This window comes from Convolutriloba macropyga, chromosome 3, assembly GCF_964194025.1.
Source record: "Convolutriloba macropyga chromosome 3, txConMacr16.3, whole genome shotgun sequence".
NCBI lineage: Eukaryota > Metazoa > Xenacoelomorpha > Acoela > Convolutidae > Convolutriloba > Convolutriloba macropyga.
In genome coordinates this window covers 49573607-49583364 of record NC_134470.1, presented here as the reverse complement: position 1 = coordinate 49583364, position 9758 = coordinate 49573607, and the positions used below count along the sequence as shown (strand labels likewise).

Below are 9758 nucleotides of genomic sequence, written 5' to 3'. Positions count from 1 at the left end.
TAGTAGTCTATCGAGTTCTTGATGTACTGAGTGCTTGTGCTGCTAAGAAAGCCTAAATTCAAACTGAAACGATTACATTTTGAAGGGTTGTAGCCCCAAATTGATCAGTTTTTTGTTTTTTCTCAGTTTTTTTTTCGTCCAATATGTCGTCAGTTGTCTTTGGTCACAAAACCAAAGAATTCTGTGCCAGATTTTGTCAGCACAAAATTGGTTTTTAGCGTGGTAGTCTCAAGAATTTCACCAAGTTATAACAACACTGAATTTTCAAATTAACAAATTTTTTATTCACTTTTCAAAAATTTCAAACATCTCTGGTTATTCTAGCCTTGTCTGTTTTTCGTCAAATTTGTTTTCGGTTCAAATTTGGGTTACGCTACGAATGAATCCTCACCTGAGAGGAGGTTCCACCCCTATTTCACCCTTAATTAGCGGAGATTAGGGTGTAATCCGTTTTCCACTCTTATTTATCCGGGAAAATAATGTAAGAGTGTAATTTTAAAAAATTAAACTGTTATTACACTCTTTTGTGCACTCTTTTTACAATCTTAAAAGGACTGTAATTAAGGGAAGAATGATAAAAGATTACACCCATCTTTCCACCATTAAGAAATCAATTAATTATTTTTACACTCTTACACCCTTTTATTGAGAGAGTATAATTTAAAGTGGACTAATAAAAAATTACACTCATTTTGATCCGTTATGGCTTATATGATTTCGTTTTACACTATTACACCCTTATTATTGAGAGAGTGTAATTAGTGCAACTGAAGGTGTTTTGATAAAAAATTGCATTTTTTTTACAACGTTATCTCTTGTATCATTTCTTTTTACATTCTTACTTCCCCTCGAGTGCAAATTTTTTTTACGTTCTTCCACCCTTGTTTTTTATTTATATTAGTGAAAACATGATTATATGTGCGTTTGCGTATGCGTATGAGAGTAAGTAAGCATGTTTGTATGTGTTTGTACTTGTGTTTATTTGTGTTGTGTTTGTGTGTATGTATATATGTGTGTGTGATTATATATGTGTGTGAGTGTCTGTGTTTGTGTGTGTACGAGTGCGTGTGTGTGCATGTATGTAATTGTGTGTGAGTGTGTTTGTGTGTGTACGTGTCTGTGTGTGAGTGTGTGCGTGTACTTTTGTGTGTGTGTGTGTGTATGTGTGTACGTATGCGTATGTGTGTGTGAGAGAGAGCGCGCGCAAGAGCGCGCCTATAAGGGGGACGGTGCAAACGGGGTTTGAACTGATTTTAATTGACAAATGGCGTTCAGATTATTACTGATCTGAACTATACTTTTTGACCTGTCGAAGAAATATACGCTTAATTATTTTCTGTCACACTAAGGACCTAGGTAGCAAAAAAATTGCACCAACAAAAATGGAACTTAATTTTTCAGATAAAACATATCTTTTCCTTTTAACATTAAACGATAAAAAGACCACGGACAACGACAAATAAGCATTTATAAATATAATCCTCATTTCGATAGCGAGAGACAGCAACCTATCTGCAAAAATTCTCATGACAATTTACAACGAAGAATTCAAATGAACATAAGGCTTACAAGGCAGATGACAGTTTCAGATTTAAAGAAAATATTCAGCAATAATCGGATGTGTTTTAATTGACTGGGGAATGATTGGACATTGCATATATTCTCTTGGCCAGAAAAACAACACCAAATGAGAGTTTAGTTTGATAGGTAAAAAGTGATTAGGTGACAAAGGTAATCCGATCAAGCTGACTAATCGTTTCCAAATAATCGGTCATTTTAAAATGAAAGCAATTTAAAGCAAATTTGAAAATGGTTGCAATTCTTGAAAAAGACTCGCCTACTATACACATTTTTTCAAAAGCACGCTTTGAGCTAAATTGATTTATTTAACGTTAGGAAGCAGAAAATTTCAACTTCAGAACTTTTATCGGATCTTCCATAAAAGTAGTATAAAAAAGCTGCCCCAAATTGACTATTATTATTGAGTAACAAGTCATCTAATCTACCAAGTTTGCAAATAATTAAAATCACCGACTAACGTTGAGCGTATTAAAATCAAACAACCAGTGTGTGGTTGGTTTTTTGTAATAGCCAGTTGAGGCTCGGGGTTGATAGCCAGGATCGGAGGGGGGTGTCAAGCGATTGGTGTACGGTTGGGGGAGGGGGGGCTGAACGAGGCCTCCAAATCGCCAGGTGGAGGATGGCGGACGAGGGGGTGCTGTGTGAGGGGGAATTGAGGGTGGGGTGACTGAGGGGGTGGGGGATGGGGTCAACTTTTTATGAATAGGGATCCTCCTGGGGATCGTCTTAGTGATCGAAAACTTATGCATACTCTGGGCATTCTCTGGGCCAGAGGGTTAATTTAAAACTATTTTGAGCTTGCGGCTGGCTCAGGTTTTACATTGAGATTTTGATTCTGAAGCTTTGAACACAACGATTTTTCAGCTAATCTTGATTAATTTTTGTTGGTTTCACGTAATTTTGTAATTTTTTGGATTGGCCTGCCTCTGCTTTCCTCTCGCAAGCAATCAAGGTTTTTAGATGGCATGGTTTTTTCTTGCGTTTTGGTTTGTTTTAAATTTTTTAGTCAACACGCGGACACCAACATTCTCTACATGTTAATTGCCAACAAATATAATTCTCTCAAAATTTAAGAGACGACTTCTCGTCTCTTTTATAAGGTTGTGGTGGTCTGCCAGTCAGGGAATTTTTTTAATATTCTTCTTTCAAAACGTTGAATTATTGATCAAGAACGGTCCTGCTACGTTTTCAATTTGTCAAAAGGCAAAACAAAAAACTGGATAAACCAATAAAGGGCGGCAGTAATACTTAAAATTTCAAGACAGTGAATTAAATTATGAAGATTTTTCGGATTGTACTTCAAATGGCTTTTAGTTCTAAGCTTACTGTCTGTGCTACCTGAATCAGATGATAATTTAGTTCATTTATTGGTTCAGTAAAATTAGTCTTTTGTGCGGTAATTTTTTTACATATATCATTTTGAGGAGAGGGCGAGGGACGGGTTGAAAATTGGTTCAACCCGAGCTGCAGTTTCGACAATTGATTGTACAAACGAGGGCTGAACTGATTCAATGTCGCCCAATCTTTTCTTTTTTCGAGGATGCATCAAGTTTGGGGGAATTGATTTCGTTGACTCGCCAGACAAATCATAGTTATCAAACCCAAAATAATTCGGGCTCTTTCTTGCTCTTTTTGCTGTCTTTAGCAAATTTTAATGAAGGACCTCTATAGGTGCTGACGTGGACGGTAGTTGCGGTTCCTAAGCTGTGCTGATGGGTGGCGCTGCTATGAGTGGTTGGGTGGCTGTATTTTGTGTGGCGAGATCGGTCGAGGCATTAGGGGTTGTGTTTTGCGGCGCGAGATCTTCGTATTTTCTGTACTCAATTCCGGTGAAGCAAGATTTGCCGAACCTTTCAGCACTTGCATTGCACGAGCAATATCTGATCGATTGGATGAAAAATCGCTTGCATTATCCCTTTTGCAGTGTTTCCTTTAACGATCTCCCTTTTGTATTCTTGTAAATTCCTTTGTATGATTCAGAATTTTGTCCTCAAGAATTTTTTTAAATACACGCGGTCCTGGTCTGTTTATATACTCATGGAGTTTGGTTTTGCGTTCATCTCTGGTTCCAAATTTCGCAATATCGCTATTGAGAACTGTCACCTCCAACTTTCCGGGGTCGCGGATAACGAAAGTTTATTGGTCTGTTTTTTTTGAAAAACAGATCCGTGGGCCAACACTTCATAGAGGCCTTCAAGATTCTTTTTCGAAAGTATGTTGGGATGGCGTTTTTAGCCAATGTTGAGGCGGACTGCCGTTTGCGTTTCTTTTACCTGATTGTGCCTCTTGCGTCGCCTTGCGCATATTTCTGTCCACCTCCTCGTCACTGCGATATGTTCCCTAGTGTTCATCAGGGAGCAGTTCATTGGGGGTAACTGTTTCTTTGTCTAAATAGTGATTTAAGATTTTAGCACAGCTTAAACCAGAATATTTAGGCAGTGTACTAAAATTGCAAAGCAGAGTGTTAGCACGAAGACCAAAGTGGGATTCAAAAGGTGTGGCTCAGTTAGTTTCACATTTGCATATGCGAAGCTCATACAGTATTGTTTTAAATGCTGATTTAATGGTGAACGAATTCGATTTTTTATGTGCTTCCGTTATAAATTCAAGGCGTTGTTTTATCTTACTAATAAATTTTTCAAATAAACCGATTGCCTGGTGATCATTTTCTGGGCCTTGAAATAAAAATGTTATTTTTGGCTTCAAAACTTATTAGTGATTACCTATAAGACAACGAGTTTGGTGAACTCTAAAAGAACAGGGAACAGTGGATTTGTGTATAATGATATAAATTTTTTTACATTTGAGTCGTTTGCATTTTTAAAACTTTCTGTTGAAATATAAATTTCATGTTCATTTTCATTATTAATTGGACCTGCGAAATCTATTTGTAGTTCTTGGTTAGGGTCTATGCATGGTCTATAGAGGGGACAAGAAAATTGCGGTTCATGTTTGGCCACCAACAATATTGGGCCATACAAAACCATTACCCAGCTGCCCGGGTGACGGGCGTGGAGGTCTTCGATTAGGGCTTTTTAAACGCGTTCGGGATGGCCACCTTCTCTTCCATACATACACAGCCGCCGCTGGCGTGGAGGTCACGCCTATAACTGTGAGGGTACGGATTGAGTAATTTCTGTTGTTCTTCATCGGCTCGGATGATGCAGTTTGGGACCTCCTTGAGCACTGCACCTCTGCTGGTCAGGCAAGCTATAAAGTTTCTGTTGAAAACCACCGACCAATTTATCAAATGACAGAACGTGAGGTCTGTCTGTTAGGAGGGTACTTATGTTGGAAGTAGAGGGTGATTGGTGAGGCGTGTTTGGCCTTGTTTCTGTTGTAAGGGACACGCGGTTCGAAGTTTACGATGATGTTTGGGGGCAGATTTCGCTTTCGATGCTGAGATTTGGCTCATGTTGGTTGACCTGAGATTGAATTCATTGAACATTTGACCAACTGGTTCGGAGATTGAAAATGGCAAAAGAGCAACTTTTGATTGTTTATCGATTGAGTAAGTGAAGTAATTAAAGAATTTGAGTTTTTAGTATTAATTGGGAAAGAAATGTGTGACTTTAATTGACCGATCAATTTGTTTTAATTCATTAAAATGTAGTGGACTTTGATAAGCGAAAGAAGGACTGATTGGTATTTCGCGCCGCAGAAGTTGGTATTTGAGGCTTATTTTGTATTGTAGATTGAAGAGTTTTTCCCCTAAGCAGTGCAAATGACAAATTATTTGATTGTAAAGAAGTGCGAAATGCAAAAGTGGTATTTACGGTATGAGTATTATTTGTATGTATAATTTTATTAGGTTTTTGCGGTCAAGTGTTTACTGATTTTTAGTAAAGCGTACTCGCAATTCATGAAATTAGAGTGGTTAAATGGGATTAATTTCAAAGTAGTGTTTCGCTGGGCGAGTGGTAAAATATGTTTAGACAAACATACTTGCGGAGCCAGAACGGTCTGTGAAATAGAAGTAGGCTGTTTAGATAAATTAGGAGGAGTGATTTGCTTGGCGGTTGATCTTAAATTTCGAGTTAAATGTACCAGCAATGCAGGATCTTTGTTTAATGTTTGTTCGTCTTGATTAGGTTGTTTTGTTATGTGAGTTTGTGTATAAAATACATTTTCTAAATGAAACTTATTAAAATGAACAACGGAAAGAGAAGTTTTCTGTAATGATTTAGCTTCTTTTAATATTCGTGACAAGATAGCAACTACAAATTCACCGAATTTTGAAAAGAATTATTGCTGGTTGATATGGATTACGGGGTATGTAGTCTACTAAGCCCATTTTTGCTGCGGGTAAATGTTGAAATGGTGGTGTAAGAGAAGATCTACCCATCTTGATAATCAACTATTGTAAAATATGTTAGATCAGTGTTCTTTTAAAATTGAAAAGAGAGCTCGATGGTCGGTTATTACTGAAAGTTCTTTCACTTAAAGATAACTTTAAAGTTGCGTATTCTATAGACCAGAGTACTCGGAGTAATTCTAGCTCATTATTACTGTGGGGTTCTTCTTTACGTTTTAAAAATCTAGAAGCAATTGATATTGGCTTCCAACCATTATCCGTCAGTTGTTCTAGTGGCGGAACGAGAGGCATCAATTTTTACGCTGGTTTTGAGTTTCGGGTCGTAGTGAGTGTTTTCTCTGTGGTTTGCGATACGTGTTTCTATAGCATTAAAATGGCAGTCCAAGTATATTTAGTTGATTTACGAAAAGAATGTCTTAAATGGTGGCCAACAAAAGAACGTAATTTTTTCAGTTTAGTAGGTGGTTGAAGTGTGAGGATGGCAGAAGTTTTAGATTCGAGGAGCGATATTCAAGATTGAGTAATTTTGTAGCCTAGCCATGAAAATTTTTGTTTGGCGAAAAGTCATTTGGTTAAATTTGTACGAAGATTATGTGCATCCAATTTTTTGAGACAATTCGTGACTAATTTAAAACGATCTTCTTCAGAACTGTTACTGACCATTAAGATGTCGTCAAGAACACACGAAGTGTTTTTTAGGCCTATGAGCTTATAGTCCATGGTTTTTTGCAACTCGGCAGTCATATCGGTGAGTCCATAAAGAACAGTTTTCAGTCGATACGTGCCTGTCATGTTAGCACTTGCAATTGTAGTGTTTAGCAGCGTCAGGGTGAAGATTTAACTGACTGTAGTCATATTTAAGATCTATGGTAGGGAAGAAAATTTTATCAGCTATTTCTGTTTTATAGTCTTTGATTATTTGGGATATCGAGTCAACGAATGTTTCAATATTTGGCATCTGATACTTGTTTTTGTGGCTAGATTCATTAAAAATTTTTGAGTCTAAGGCCTATTTTATAGTTTGGTCTCTTTGGACTGTAATAACAATTGGGAAAAAAATTTGGTCGTAGCAGTTAAATTTTTCTATATGCCTTCTTTAATTTTTTTTCCAATTTTAGTGCTAAATATGTCTTGTAAATTAATAGGTACTCTTGTACCTTTTGATGTTTTGGTTGAAAATGTCCGTAGAATTTTGATTTTAAAATGTGTTTTTTAGATCTACCAATGCTTGAAACAAATTGTGGAAATTTTGATTTGCTATTCGTGTTTTAAGAGGACATTGAGCAGTGACGTTGATCAAACTGCCTTAATTGGAGTTCAGGGATTGGATAACAGATATGCCAAGCGCATCGAACAGGTTTCTACCAATGAATTGTCTTAGGCCGTCTCTAACAACATCAAATTCAGCATCTTCAATTCGCCAACGATTACCTTCCACGGGCGTCTACATCATGTCGATGACGGGTATGGGCGCCTTTGCAAAAATCGCCGTTGTCAGCCATCGTGCAAGGGAGGAGTTGTTAATAACTTCAGTAGCAAGTGATTCGTTTCAGACAATGCATACTGAGAAGACCCACTCCTGAGAAGACCCACTCTTGTGGAAGACCAATTCGATGAGAAGACCCACTCTTGTATTTCCAAATTGTAGATTTGCGTTTTTTTGGTTCAATCTGTAGCTTATTACTCCCAATGCTGGTCTCCATTTTGTCATCCGAGGTAGTATGAATCACATTCTGAGATGTAGTTTGAGTTTAGCGTTTGTATTTAGCGTTAACAGAGTTATCAGTTGTATTTTCGTCCATGGTGTTTACATTTGAACGGGTAGTTTTTGTCGACATAGATTTTGGATTACGACACACGAGAACAATTGTTTTGAAGACTAAAATTTTGCCTTACATTAGCAATACAATTGTCTCTTATTCGCTGACCAAGTGAGGCCGCAATTTCGACACAGTTGATTCGCTTGTGGAGATATTGCTTGAAAATTTGGACCTTGATTTGATTTACGAAATTGACGATGTGGTTTTATGGAGTTCACCTGTAGAGTGGGCTGGCTATTAGTTGTTTGTTGTAGTTGGTTCCGCTGACCAAGTTCTATATTGACTGACAGACGTAATGCGTGGGCGGGTTCGATAGTGTCTCTCAATAACTCTCTCTCTCTCTCTCTCTCTCTCTCTCTCTCTCTCTCTCTCTCTCTCTCTCTCTCTCTCTCTCTCTCTCTCTCTCTCTCTCTCTCTCTCTCTCTGCATTTCGGCGTCTTGCATGTTGGCATTAAAGGAGTCTCTGATTAAGGTTTCTTCTTGGTTTCCAAGTGAGCAGTTTTCTGGTAATTCCATTAATTTTCCAAAGAAATGTTTGATGGTCTCCATTTGACTGTTTTTTTGTATGAAGCATATAGTCAAAAGTCAAAGCATATGAAGTCGAAAGTATTATTACGTGAATTAAATGTGCTTCCTCCATGATTCTCCAGAGTTCCACAGTAGTCAATGCATCCATCTTGAGGTGCGGGTTTTGGCTGCATACAATCCTCCTGCCTTCTCTTCCGAGGCTGAGATACAACATAGAGACGGCTCTGCAATTTGCTTGGTTCCAAGGTCTGTCACTACACATGGCTCCAATTTCTATTTGTCGTTGGCAGCGATTTTCCCAGTTCATTTTCAACTGCGCGTTTCTAGCCAGTCGTTTGCTTTCCGATTTAGCAGAAGATCCTTGAATGTGTTTTCGTAGATCGGTTCTGGAGGGAGTTGAACGTTCTCCGGTTTAGGGTCAAGTAGAATGTCAAATGTGATGTTTTCTTTGGCTAGGAGAGCCAACTTCGCCTGTATTAGGCCACTTCTTCATTTTCACAGGAGAATCTGAGCTGAGTCTTTCCTAAAAGGGCTCTATGCCTAGAAGGATCCGTTTTTGAGTAACCGACAGTGCCATGTCGTACACAATCAATATTGTGTACTTAATTCGCGATCCAAATCACTGTCAGTGTATTTGTTGAAATGTTTTGCGCGGCGCTTACACTTAACAAAATTTTGAAATAGATTTTGTTTAGCGAATTAACTCGCCGGCACTTATCTACTGTGCTGGATAATTAAATACAGGTGTAATTTAATAAGTTAAATTGGGCAACTGATCGCGAGATGCAAAATTAAGAGAACGAAAACTAGATGAAACTAGATCTGTAGAAGTCACAACAAACATGAACAAAAGTTTCCCGGATGCGGGAAAGAGGGCAGCAGACTGACATATGAATAACAGGGTACCAAATGAACTGAACAGTTCTCTTCATCAATCTAGGCTTCGCAAAATTGACACCTGATGTCTTTTCAACCATTGTCACGGAAGCGGAATGTCTTGTGAATTCCAGGCCATTGACTCACGTGAGGACCGACAACAAGGAGGACGATCCTCTAACGCCTAATCATTTCCTTTTGGGACAACCTTTTGCTAATTTGCCAACACTTCTCTTTCATGGTTCAGCCAGTCTGAAGTCGACATCATGGACCCAAGTCAAACAACGCCTGCAACAAGGAGGACGATCCTCTAACGCCTAATCATTTCCTTTTGGGACAACCTTTTGCTAATTTGCCAACACTTCTCTTTCATGGTTCAGCCAGTCTGAAGTCGACATCATGGACCCAAGTCAAACAACGCCTGCAACAGATCTGGAAACGGCTGCTTCAAGAGTACGTCCCCACGCTGAATCAGAGATGAAAGTGGACTTCAAAAGAAGCTGCTCTGAAAGTGGGCGATGTGGTTTGGCTGCTGGAGGAGTGGACTCCCAGGAGAATCTGGCCACTAGGAAGAGTCACCAGGATTTTCACCTGCCCGACAAAACCGCTAGGTCTTGCGAATTAAAAACAGCTTTAGG

At 38.6% G+C, this 9758-nt stretch overlaps 1 protein-coding gene across 3 annotated transcripts in view; it reads left to right on the top strand.

The window, feature by feature from the left end:
• LOC142336253 (uncharacterized) overlaps positions 1 to 9758 on the top strand; it is a 372851-nt gene that overhangs the window by 138899 nt on the left and 224194 nt on the right. The gene's annotated exons all lie outside the window — the stretch shown is intronic.